This window comes from Cebus imitator, unplaced genomic scaffold, assembly GCF_001604975.1.
Source record: "Cebus imitator isolate Cc_AM_T3 unplaced genomic scaffold, Cebus_imitator-1.0 Scaffold188, whole genome shotgun sequence".
Lineage (NCBI taxonomy): Eukaryota > Metazoa > Chordata > Mammalia > Primates > Cebidae > Cebus > Cebus imitator.
This window is the reverse complement of record NW_016107503.1, coordinates 4,525,247-4,538,874: the sequence shown is the minus strand read 5'-3', so window position 1 is coordinate 4,538,874 and position 13,628 is coordinate 4,525,247. Positions and strand designations below refer to the sequence as shown.

At 39.1% G+C, this 13,628-nt stretch overlaps 1 protein-coding gene and 1 non-coding gene across 6 annotated transcripts in view; both read left to right on the top strand.

The window, feature by feature from the left end:
- Positions 1-13,628, top strand: part of SNX27 (sorting nexin 27) — a 90,921-nt gene that overhangs the window by 8,520 nt on the left and 68,773 nt on the right. The gene's annotated exons all lie outside the window — the stretch shown is intronic.
- LOC119473841 lies at positions 8,862-8,968 on the top strand. The gene has a single exon (XR_005203082.1). It is a non-coding gene; the product is annotated as a U6 spliceosomal RNA (small nuclear RNA).

The following is a 13,628-nucleotide window of genomic DNA, read 5'->3' as shown; positions in this document are numbered from 1 at the left end:
AAAAAAAAAAAAAAAAAAAAAGATGGCTTTGAATATAATGCCAAAAAGTTTGTTTTTTTTTCTCTTGATGAGCTCAGAATTTAGCTGGGTGTGTATGAATACCCAGGACTTCCTGTGAATTAAGTTTTATATAATTATTTACCAGAAGAGGTTGAATAATTTTTCCAAGGCAAAAGAGGAAAATCACTATTAGAATTAGAAGAATTTCAGAGCATCTAGTCTCTTGGACTGTCTTGTACTATATAAAGAAGGGAACTAAGAACAAATAAGCTCTGACACCCAGAACTGGGAACAGCTGGTGAGGAGCTGGTTGCTTTTAACTTGTGTATGTATTTTATTTCACAATCGAATCCAGCTTCTCAGTTATCCTTTCTCTTTCTCTTATGTTTTAAGTGACTATACTTACTGTTAGGTTTACAGTTGACAACTTTCATCCCTGTGTGCTACAGGCCTGTTCTGTTTTAGCTGTACTTTCCTCCAAGTGTGTTCCTCTGATTTGAAGATGCTTCTTTTGATTTAAATCTCTCATTTTGGCATACTGCATGTTGGGGGCTGAGGGGACTGAAGACAGAGTGGGGAACGTAATGTGGTACTAAAGTTTAGACTTAATACCTACCTTCAAAATGAAAATTCATGTGAAGCTCCTTGAAATAAGTTTAAGACTTGGTGGTGACCACAGAGTGATTTTTTGCTTTTGCTCATAATACTAGGAGTATTCTAGGGCTAAATTTTGTGATATGGTTTTAGTCAAATGCTTGGTAGTATGTGTGTAGTCTCTTGTTTATTATTTATTGCTCGCAACCAACTAAATAAGGTTCTCATAACAGTTGAGGAAATGTGCCCCTCTGCAAGGTATTGAGTTGCTGAATAAGGAGTTGTATTTGAGTACTCTTACGTGTACTTCCTCCAGTGAACTTCCATTGATGCGAAAACATCTTTTAAGAAATGGTTTGTTTTGGTTAAGCTATCTGAAACTTTTTAGATTCTTGTGTCAAACCTCAGAGCAAGACCAGAATGATAGGCCTATGTGTTCTACCGGCTCGATACACCATGAATTAGCTTACTTCTCTCTGGAAAAGTACAGGCAGTCTGCAGAGAGTCAGCTGCTCTGGTGCATGCTCTCCCAGCTGCTTTCAAGAGGCTGATCACTCTTACAGAACTTTCAGTAAGATTATTAACTAGGAGGTCATCTCTCTCCCCCCACCCATACCACAGTACTTTTATATCTGTGTGTCTATTTAGTCTTATTTGTATTTATTTACTATGTTTTAAAAATTGGGAGATTGATTAAATGAATATTTGGAGATCTTGGAAAACATGATGGCCTCTGAAAATTTTGGAAACTTTTTCTCCTTTTGCTGATCAGTTTAATCATCTAGAATGTTTGTTCCTGCCTCTGTCTTTACTTGGAAATAGCAATGAGTTTTGTTCTACCTGATGTTGTGTATCAAGGAAATGTGACACTGAAGCTTCCTTTGTGAGTTATGTGCTAGTAGATTATTTTAGATCTCCCTGTCCTACCCAGTTATCTTTTATATTCCTGGTTTGGAAAAGGTCCGACTGTACCTTTCCTCTTCCTCAGTGCGTTGGAATAGACTACAGACTTATAGAAACTGGAGTCTGTGTTTCTTATTTCCAAAAGAAATTTCTGAAATTTAATTTGTATTAAAAGATGGTATTTGATTGTCAAAGGGTCATATCTCTTTAAAGGCATATCTCTTTACTAATTTGTAAAGACTGTCTTTCATAAATGAAGGTATTTCAGCTGTTTTTTCAGTTGTAATGATAGATAACACTGTCTATTCACATTCATGTACAGTACCACTTGGGATGAATTGAATATATAGGAAATGGGTGGTTGAGATTCAGGGTGCAGGTTGTGGCCTCAGAACAAATTTACCAGGTCACGTGAGGAATCATGCTTTTAATTACATTGTGTAGTAATTCAGAAATAGTAGTGAAATAGAACTTGGAAGAATCAAGTTTTTTTTTTTCATTTGATGATTTACCTGACTTGCAAACCAAGTAGTTGATAAGGCAAGTAGATTTTATTTTATTAATTTATTTATTTTTATTTCATTCTGATCCGAACGCAGATTTTATTTAGTTAACTTTCACTGTGGTCAGTATACCAAGTTAAAATCATTTAGGGTTAGCCTTTCAATTGGCCATGTTGGCAGTGATTCAAGATGTAGCAGCTCTCAAACACTGAGTTGGTGCTGGGAGATGATTTAGGACTAGTTGTGTTTTGCTGGTGAACAACTGAGTGGGGGTCCTCGGAAACTTATAGGAGGAAAATGAATTACTTTAGGAAAATCATCATGGCTTTTAACAACTTTGCCATTTTAAAAAAAATTTTTTAATTTAATTTATTTTTCTTGGCCAGACTAGAATGTAGTGGTGTAATCACAGCTTGCTGAAGCCACGACCTCCTGGGCTCAAGTGATTCTCCCACTTCAGCCTCCCAAATAGCTGGGACCGCATGTATATGCTACCACACTTGGCTAATTTTATATATATATATATTTTGTTTTTTAAATTTTATTTACCTATTTTTTCTGAAACAATCTCTCCCTCTGTCACCCAGGCTGGAGTGCCGTGGCTCACTGCAATCTCTGCCTCCCAGGTTCAAGCTATTCTCCTGCCTCAGCCTCTCAAGTAGCTGGGATTATAGACACATGCCACCATACTAGCTAATTTTCTGGGTTTTTTTTTTTTTTTTTTTGTATTTTTTTAATAGAGACTTAGTTTCACCGTGTTGGCCATGGTGGTCCTGAACTCCTGACCTCAATGATCTGCCTGCCTCAGCCTCCCAAAATGCTGGAATTACAGGCATGAGCCACCACGCCCAACCTAATTTGTGTATTTTTTTTTTTTACAGAGACAAGGTCTCACTTTGTTGCCCAGACTGGTCTTTAACTTGTGGATTCAAATGATCCTCCTGCCTTGGCCTCCCAATGTGCTGGGATTATAGGCATGAGCCACCAGGCCTTACTCTCCCATTTCTTTCTTTCTTTTTTTTTTTTTTTCCCTCACTCTGTCGCCAGGCTGGAGTGCAGCGGTGTGATCTCGGCCCGCTGCAACCTTTGACTCCCTGGTTCAAGTTATTCTCCTGCCTCAGCCTCCCAAGTAGCTGGGATTGCAGGCATGTACCACCAATGTCCAGCTAATTTTTTTTTATTTTTATTTTTAGTAGAGACAGGGTTTCACCGTGTTGGCCAGGATGGTCTCTATCTCCTGACCTCGTGATCTGCCTGCCTCGGCCTCCCAAAGTGCTGGGATTACAGGTGTGAGCCACTGCACCCGGCCACCCTTTCCCATTTCTAACATTCATTGTCCTGCAGTACAAAGACGTAACCCACTGTTATGTCCACCCTATGTTAGGATAGAACTAGAGGGTTGCTCTATGCTAATCAAGGTTTTTAAAAATAAAAATGAAAAAAGAAGTTTATCCAGACAAAATAAATCAGTGTTGTATATTTTTGGACTATCAGAACTTTCTTTAAGACCTGAATGGAAGGCCGGGCGCGGTGACTCAAGCCTGTAATCCCAGTACTTTGGGAGGCCGAGGCGGGTGGATCACGAGGTCAAGAGATCGAGACCATCCTGGTCAACATGGTGAAACCCCGTCTCTACTAAAAATACAAAAAATTAGCTGGGCATGGTGGCGTGTGCCTGTAATCCCAGCGACTCAGGAGGCTGGGGCAGGAGAATTGCCTGAACCTGGGAGGCGGAGGTTGGGGTGAGCCGAGATCGCGCCATTGCACTCCAGCCTGGGTAACAAGAGCAAAAAACTCCGTCTCAAAAAAATAAATAAATAAATAAAAAGACCTGAATGGTAATTTTTTAGCCTCTCACATGTGATAGAGACATCGTGCTTACATTTAAAAATATATATATATTTATTTATTTTAGAGACAAGGTGTCACTCTGTCATCCATGTTGGGGTGCAGTGGTGCAATCGTAGCTCACTGCAGTTACTGATCTCTTGGGCTCGAGTGATCCTCCTGCCTCAGCCTCCTGAGTAGCTGGGACTGTGGGAGTGTGCCACCATGCATAGATAATTTTTAAAAACATTTTCTGTAGAGACAGGGTCTTGGTATGTTCCCCAGGCGGATCTCAAACTCCTGGTCTCAAGCCACCCTCTCACCTTGGCCTCCCAAAGTGTCGTGATTATAGGAGTGAGCCGCCTCACCTGGCCTAAAATTCTAAAGACTGGAATTTTGTATTCTAAGAGGGAAATGGACAAGTTTGTTTTTATTGTTGGTGACAAGTGGCTACATTGGTTTTACAGGTAATTATCAGATAATAAATGAGCTTTTTTCTGAATAGCTTGATTATATTTTTATATTTATTTTTTAAATATCTTAAAGCCTTAAGCCTTATTATACTTTTTTTCTCTGAATAACAAATATGATTCATTTATTCAGAAATAAATCTACCTGATTATATTTGTGTACTGATTGCCTTGGAATCAGTTAGAAGGTTTGAGGAATCTATAACTCTTTCTTCCCAAGTAATAAACCCTTGTTACTCCTGGCTAGAGGTATTAAGATTGAAGAACAGATGAGTCTTACTTGTACTTTTTCTGCCTCAAGCAGAATTCTTTGTAAGTAGAACACCCAGTCAAAGGTAAAAAGTCCCAGTGATGGTAAGCAGGTTATTTGACAAGTTATTCTTTTTTTCCCTTTTTGGCTTCCCAAAAAGGAAGATGCCTATTAACATACTTCTCAGTTTCTCAGCTTTGCCAGGGCCAAACTTTATTGTTACGAATACTCCGTTTTGCCCAGTGTTAAATTTCTGGGTGTAGGTGCTTTAAAAATATTGGTATAGGCCAGGCATGGTGGCTCATGCCTGTAATCCCAGTACTTTGGGAGGCCGAAGCGGGCAGATCACTTGAGGTAAGAGTTTGAAACTAGCCTGGCCAACATAGCGAAACTCTGTCTTCACTAAAAATACAAAAATTATTCGGGCATGGTGGCATGCACCTGTAATTCTAACTACTCGGGAAGCCGAGGCAGGATAATCACTTGAACCCAGGAGGTGGAGATTGCAGTGAGCTGAGATTGTGCCACTGTACTCCAGCCTGGGTGACAGAGCGAGACTCCATCTCAAAAATTAAAAAAAAAATAAAAATAAAAATAAAAATATTGGTATAAAGATTGAATTTGGCTGGGCACAGTGGCTCATGCCTGTAATCCAAGCACTTTGGGAAGCTGTGGTGGGCATATCACTTGAGGTCATGAGTTCAAGACCAGCCTGGCCAATATGGTGAAACCCCATCTCTACTAAAAATACAAAAATTAGCCAAAGAATCACTTGAACCCAGGTGCCGGTGGTTGCAGTAAGCCAAGACTGAGCTAGTGCACTCCAGCCTGGAAAACAGAGGGAGACTCAGTGTCAAAAAAAAAAAAAAAAATTATCTGGGTATCGTGGCATACACCTGTAATCCCCGCTACCAGGGAGGCTGAGGCAGGAGAATCACTTGAACCTGGGAGGCAGAGGTTGCAGTGAGCTGAGATCAGGCCACTGCACTCCAGCTTGGGCAACAGAGTGAGACTCTGTCTCAAAAAGAAAAACAAGATTGAATCTTTTCATACTTAAAAAAAGGTACCAAAGGATTTGGGAAGTAAGGAGGCTCTCTCCATAGAATCCTGGAAATTTGTTCAATTTGGTCTGTATGTGGTTAACATTTTTTTTGTTTTCCCCCTCATTTACCAAAGATGAGACCTAATTAGAATTAGATGAGGGTGTTTTTGGTTTGTTTTTATTTTTGGTCTTATTTTAGCCAAGACACTTTTACATTGTCTTTTACTAACAATCTGTCAGAATTATGGCATTAAAAGAAAGTTTTATGATAATGGTTTTAAAAATCAAGAAGTGAATACTGTTGTAGCATGAGATAAAAAAAAGATAAAATTAGGAAGAGAAAACTGAAATTGATTGTAATTTTGAGACTCTATAACTTTGAGGTAGTTGTTTTCTGCTCACTTGTGTTTAGGCAGTTGCTAAGGCTGGGTTACACTAAATCATGACTGAAGAGAGACAAGACAGTTTTTGTTTTGCTTTCTAATACTCCAAAGTGCTCCAGGCTCATCTTATATATTTCCTGCTGTAGTCCTAGGATCAACCATTTTTTAAAGGGCCCTGGTTCCTTTATTGGAATTACAAACGAAGATCTGGGCATTAGGGTGTGGTTTCTTTTAGGCCATTTTGGCTGACAGAGCAAAGAAATATATGTGGGTGTATTAACCCTTGTGTATATACATATCTATAAATGCTTCTCTCTGTAACCCTCTGTCTTAAATTAAACATGAGTCTGATTCTCCATCTCTACTGCATTACTGCATGGATCATTCTAGCCTCCTCCCCTTGCTGATCTATGAATTTCCGTTCCCACAGTGAGAAATTTGGCTTCTCCCATCTGCCATCCATTTATTTGATTGTTCAATTCTGGTACGCTTGTTTAGCAGTATCTTGAACTCCCGACCTCAGGTAATCTGCCCGCCTTGGCCTCCAAAGTGCTATGATTACAGGCATGAGCCACCATGCCCGGCCTAGCAATATCATAATTGTTAACCAGTACCCTTGTGGAGAACAACTATTGGCTCTAGTATAGTACTTATTGGTAGTCCCTTTTGCGTTTAGTCTTACAGACTCTTTTCATTTTCAGTCACTTAGATCCATACCTTTTCCTCCACTCACTTTAGTGAGGTTTTTAAAAATACCTTTGAAGTACGTTATGTTCTCTTGCCACAGTCTGGGATTCTTCCAACCTCCTGATTTTAAAAATATTTGCATATATTAAGGATTACTTTTTTTGTTTGTTTTTAAATAAAGATGGGGTTTTGCCATGTTGCCCAGGCTGGTCTTGAACTCTTGGGCTCAAGCAGTCTACCTACTTTGACTTCCCAAAGTGCTAGGATTACAGGTATGAGCAACTGTGCCTGGCCAAGGTTCATTACAAGTGCTATAGGTTTTGACAAATGCATTATGTCATATATGTACCATTATAGTCTCATACAGAATAATTTCACTGCCCTAAAAATTCCCTGTGCTTCACTTACTCACCCTTTTCTTCCCCACAGGACCCTGGTAACCGCTGATCTTTGCTTTTTCTGGAATGTCATATAATTGGAATCATAAATATATAGTAGCCTTTCAGACTAGTTTCTTTCCCTTAGCAACATGGACTTAAGGTTTCTGCATGTCTTTTCATGACTATTTTTCTGTTTGTTTGTTCGTTTGTTTGTTTGATTTTTTGTAGAGATGCAGTTTTGCTCTGTTGCCCAGGTTAGAGTGCAGTAGCATGATCTTGGCTCCCTGCAACCTCTGCCTCCTGAGTTCAAGCAATTCTCCTGCCTCAGCCTCCCGAGTAGCTGGGATTACAGGCACGTGCCACCATGCCTGGCTAATTTCTTTTGTATTTTAGTAGAGACGAGATTTCACCATGTTGCCCAGGGTGGTCTCGAACTCCTGAGCTCAGGCAATCTGCCTGTCTGGGCCTCCCAAAGTGCTAGGATTATAGGCGTGAGCCACCGCCCTCAGCCTTTTTTTTTCAGATGGAGTCTCACTCTGTCCCCCAGGCTGGAGTGCAGTGGTGCAATCTTGGCTCACTGCAACCAACACCTCCTGGGTTCAAGCAATTCTCCTGCTTCAGTCTCTTGAGTAGCTGGGATTACAGGCACCTTCACCATGCCTGGCTAAGTTTTGTATTTTTAGTAGTGATGAGGTTTCACTATGTTGGCCAGGCTGATCTCAAACTCCTGACCTCAGGTGATACGCCCATCTTGACCTCCCAAAGTGCTGGGATTATAGGTGTGAGCCACTGCCCCGACCTTTTATGGCTTAATGGCTCATTTCTTCTTTTAGATGCATAATACTTGCTTGTATGGCTGTTCCACAGATTGCTTATCTATTCATCTATTGAAGGACATCTTGGTTACTTACAGTTTTTTGGCACTTATGAATAAAGCAGCTATAGCCATTTATGTGCAGATTTTTGTGTAGATGTAAGTTTTCAGCGCAGTTGGGTAAATATCTGGGAACGTGATTGCTGGATCTTATGTTAAGATTGTGTAAAAAGCTGCCAAACTGTCTTCCAAAGTGACTGTATCATTTTGTATTTCCACCAGCAGTGAATGAGGATTGCTGTTGCTCCACATCCTCACTAGCATTTGCCATTTGGTATTATCAGTTTTTTAGATTTTAGCGATTCTAATAGGTGTGTAGTGGTATCTTGTTTTGATTTGCAATTCCCTGATGATGAATGATATTGAGCATCTTCTGTGCGTATTTGCCATCTGTATCTTCTTTGGTGAGGTACCTGTGCAGATATTCTGCCCATTTTTAAATTGGGTTGTTTGTTTTCTTACTGTTGAGTTTTTCTAGCCCTTTGTGTGTTTTGGATACAACTCTTTTATCAGATACATGTTTTGCAAATATTTTCTTCTAGTCTTTTTTTTTTTTTCATTCTCTTTAACAGTGCCTTTTGCATAGCAGAAGTTTTTAATTTTAATAAAGTTCAACTTAGCAATTTTTTTCTTTCATAGATCATGCTTTTTGGTGTTGTATCTGAGATCTCATTGCCAACCCCCTAGATTTTCTCCTATGTTATCTTTTAGAAGTTTTATAGATTTGTATTTTTGTAATCCACTTTTGACATAGCATTGACTCAAACATATTTCTAGATTATTTTGTTCTTCATGTTTACAATTTTAAATGATTGCCTTCTAGTTTATTCAGTTATTGTACTGTAATTTTCTTGGCTTTTTGTCCCCCTATTGACAGTTTATAAAAACAAATGGGAACAACCTAAACAATGATGGATGTGTTTGTGCTTAGCTTTTTTTTGTATTTAGGTGCTTGCTTCAGCAGCACATATGCTAAAATTACAAAGATACAGAGAAGATTAGCATGGCCCCTGTGCAAGGATCACACGCAAATTCATGAAGTGTTCCATATATGTGTATACATATATATGTATATATATTTTCCCTTTGGAAAGCAGTTTCACTGGCAATATGCATCTAAAGATATAAAAATATTCATAATCTTTTAACTAATAATTGTATTACTGAGAATTTATCCTAAGGCAATGACCAAAATATGAGCTTCATAAGGGCAAGAATTTTACAGTAGCATGCAGAGCACTCTCAAGTATTTCTTGTGAATAAACTGAAATAATCCTAAATACAAAAAAGTTTTTTGAAACAAAGCTTCACACTGTTGCCCAGGCTGAAGTGCAGTGGCACAATCTCAGCTCACTGTAGCCTCTGCCTCACAGGTTCAAGCGATTCTCCTGCTTCAGCCTCACAAGTAGCTGGGACTGCATGTGTGCGACGCCACGCCTGGCTATTTTTGTGTTATGTTTAGTAGAGACGGGGTTTCACAATGTTGGCCAGGCTGGTATCGAACTCCTGACCTCAGGTGATCTGCCTGCCTCCCAAAGTGCTGGGATTACAGGCGTGAGCCACTGTGCCCGGCCGATGTTCCACATTTTTTAATACAAAAAATGTAAAATAAAAAATTGTTTAAAAAACAACAGGCTGGGCATGGTGGTGGTGGCATGGGCCTGTAATCCCAGTTACTCAGGAGGCTGAGGCAGGAGAATCACTTGATCCCGGGAGGTGGAGGTTACAGTGAACCGAGATCATGCCACTGCACCCTAGCCTGGGTGACCAAGCGAGATTCTGTCTCAAAAAACTTTTTTGTGTTTAGGATTATTTAATTTATTCTTATGAGAGATACTTGAGAATGTTCTGCATGCCATTGTAAAATTCTTGCCCTTTTGAAGCTCATATTTTGGTCATTGCCTTGGGATAAATTCTCAGTAACACAATTATTAGTTAAAAGATTATGAGCATTTTTATATATTTAGATGCATATTGCCAGTGAAATTGCTTTCTAAAGGGATTTTAGCTATTTAGAAAACCATTGTCTCATATTCTAGATGATAGAAGTTGATACTAAAAATAATTAAGGTAGTAATTTTTTATTTTAAAAGTTGTTGACCAGATTTTACTATTTATTAGAAAATGCAAGCATTTTGGAAAATTTTGGCCATTTACTTTCTCTTGTTGTGCTTTTATCATTTATCAATGAATTAGATGCTCTAAGATGTGAGGTACAACATGTTACTATTTCTAAAACAGCATTCCAAATGTCTTTGATATTTGGTGGTCCAGAATGGGAATTTTGTTTAGATCTGTTCAAGCTTCACCTATTTTGGCTGCATTCATTGCTTACACATGTCTAAATCTCATATCTCAAAGAGTTAAAGGGCAAAGATATGGTATGATTGCTTAGATAATTAGTAAGAATATTCTTCAACTTGTTTACCTAAGTAAGATAGCAAAGAGGCAGAGTTAAATGAAAAGGAGAGAAACTGAATGAGTCATATGATTTAAATGCAAAAATGAGAGAGGACAAACTTTACATTTTGATAGAGTAGTTTCTTGTCTTTACAGTGTAGTTTCTAGTACAGCTGTAATGAACACCTGAGCAGTGAACCAGTGAAAAGTCAAAGGAAATGTCTATCTTCTCATATGCCAGGAGTCTGTTTTCCTTCAACTTCAGAGATCTCCAGATTTTCAAGATGTGTTGTGGAGAAGGTAGGGAGTTCATTTAAAAAGCTCTGTATAATTGAGAAGATGATATAATAGTGTGTTAAAGTTTTAAACGTAGTTCCAGTCACCCTAACTCAACTATTTTTGTGTTTTACATAATGTACCTTATGGGCAAAAATATAAACAATTTGTAATCTTCATTTTTGCATTTAACATAAGAACTTTCCCATGTTTGCATATAGTTTTCATAAGTATTTTAAGAGGTTTATAGTCCATATGTTTGATTTACTTCACTATCTTTAAAGGTTTTGCTAATGTTGGATATTATTTGGCTGAACAAATTATTTTCAAATACTAGGTCAGAAGAAAATGCTTTGCAATCTTGAATGCTTAATTTTCTTTTTTCATTGAGACAGGGTCTCTCTCTGTCACCCAGGCTAGAGTGCAATGGTGCAATCTTCGCCCTCTGCCACTTCTGCCTCCAGGGTTCAAGCGATCCTCTCAGGTAGCTGGGACAACAGGCATGCACCACCAGGCTCGGCTAATTTTTAAAATATTTTTTTGTAGAGACAGAGTCCCACTATATTGCCTAGGCTGCCTTGAACTCCTGGCGTCAAGTAATCCTCCCACTGCAGCCTCCCAAAGTGTTAGGATTATAGGTGTGAGCCACTGTTTCTGGCCCTTAAAAATCTAACAGGCGAAATCTATATCTCCTAAGAAATAGAATCTGAATTTTATTTGCAATGCACTATAATGGTATTTTTGCAGTGTTTGGTGAATTTAACACTTGTTCCTTACGTTATGGCTTTGATAAACTTGAGAGACGCTGCTGCTACCTGACTTAATGTTATAATTTGTCGCTGAAGTTTCTTTTTTTTATTTGAGATGGAGTTTTGCTCTTGTTGCCCAGGCTGGAGTGCAGTGGTGCCGTCTCAGCTCCCTGCGATCTCTGCCTTCTGGTTTCAAGTGATTCTCCTGCCTCAGCCTCCGGAGTAGCTGGGATTACAGGCATCCACCATCATGCCTGGCTAATGTTTGTATTTTTAATAGAGATAGGATTTCACCATGTTGTCCAGAGTGGTCTCGAATTCCTGACCTCATGATCCGCCCGCCTTGGCCTCCAAAAGTGCTGGAATTACAGCCGTGAGCCACCGCACCTGGTTACGTTGCTGAGGTTTTTAACTATACTAGGCTTGAAATACGTGTTCTACTATTTATTGGAGATTAGGACAAAGAAGCCAAAGCAGAAGTAGGGGCAAACTAACTGTGGCTTAATTTTCTTTTCATTACTTTCATGAAATAACCTTGTAAAACTTGGAAATATCCAAAGTTTAGCTTATTTTCCACAAAGATATGGGAGTTGAAGGAAAAAGCATGTATTTTATTTAAGCAGTTTTATGCTGCAGATATGTACAGATTTCATCTACTAGATCTTTAATAACAAAATTATTCATAATAGCAAAAAAATTCAAAGCAATCTAAAAGTAGAATGGGGGTTATCATGTTCACTCAGATGGTAGACTCCTATTTCACACTTACAGATGTAGATATTATATAATAATTTTTATTTTTAAATCAACTTTACTGAGGCTTCATTTACATGCAGTCAAATGCACACGTATGAAGTGTAGAGTTTGAGTTTTGGCAAAAGTATACATCTATTTAACCACTACCCCAGTCAATATATAGACAGTTCCATCACTTGTTTTTTTTTTTCCTGAGACAGTCTCACTTTGTCAACCAGGCTGGAGTGCAGTGGTGAGATCTTGGCTCCCTGCAGCCTTGACTTCCAGGCATCTACAGGACTGGAAGGTATCTACAGCCAGGACTACAGGCCTACACCAGGACGCCCAGCTAATTTTTTGTATTTTTTTGTAGAGACGGGGTCTTACCATGTTGCTCAGGCTGGTCTTGAACTCCTGAGCTCAAGCGATCCCTCCCCCTCCCCCCCCACCTCCCAAAGTGTTGGGATTACAGGAGTGAGACATAACAAAGTTTCTTTATGCCCCTATCCCTTCCCCTCCAGATAACCACTGATTTGATTTCCACCCACCACTAAAGAATGGTTTTGCCTATTCTAGAACTTCAAATAAGTGGAATCAAATCAGTCAGATTCTTTTCTGTCTCACTTCCCCAGCCCCCCAGTGTATTTTTGAGATTTTTTTTTTTTTTTTTTTTTTTTTGAGACGGAGTTTCGCTCTTGTTACCCAGGCTGGAGTGCAATGGTGCGATCTCGGCTCACCGCAACCTCCGCCTCCTGGGTTCAGGCAATTCTCCTGCCTCAGCCTCCTGAGTAGCTGGGACTACAGACATGCGCCACCATGCCCAGCTAATTTTTTGTATTTTTAGTAGAGACGGGGTTTCACCATGTTGACCAGGATGGTCTCGATCTCTTGACCTCGTGATCCACCCGCCTCGGCCTCCCAAAGTGCTGGGATTACAGGCTTGAGCCACCGCGCCCGGCCATTTTTGAGATTTACCTATGTTGTGGATATGAGTAGTGTTTCCTTTTTATTCCTTCTTCTTTTTATTGGTGTGACACTCTATGAATATGCCGCAACTTGTTTATCCATTTTCTTTTTGATAGACATTGGGTTTTTTCAGTTTCTTACTATTTTGAATAAAGCTACAGTGAACATTCAACTACAGTTGTGTGTGTGGATGTGTTTTTACCTCTCTTGGATTATACCTAGGAGTGGAATTGCTGGGTCTTGTGGTAAATGTATGTTTAACATTATGAGGAACTAGATTGTTTTTGTTTTATGCACTTATCAGCTATATATAAGAATTGAACTTGTTCCACATATTTGACAAAACTTGGTATTGCCACTCTGTTTTAGTCATTCTTGTAGATGTGTAGCCATTGTGTAGACATGTAGCTAGCTACAAAATTGAAATGTATGTCTTAGCACTTGCAGTTATAGGAGTTTATTATCTATTTTTAATGGGCTGCCTGTGAGAGACTAATTACCTTTTTATTAGTTTCTTGCATGGCACAGAGGGTCAAAATAGTATTTTGCTTACTATATAGAATGGCTTTTTGCTGTAGTACATATAGTG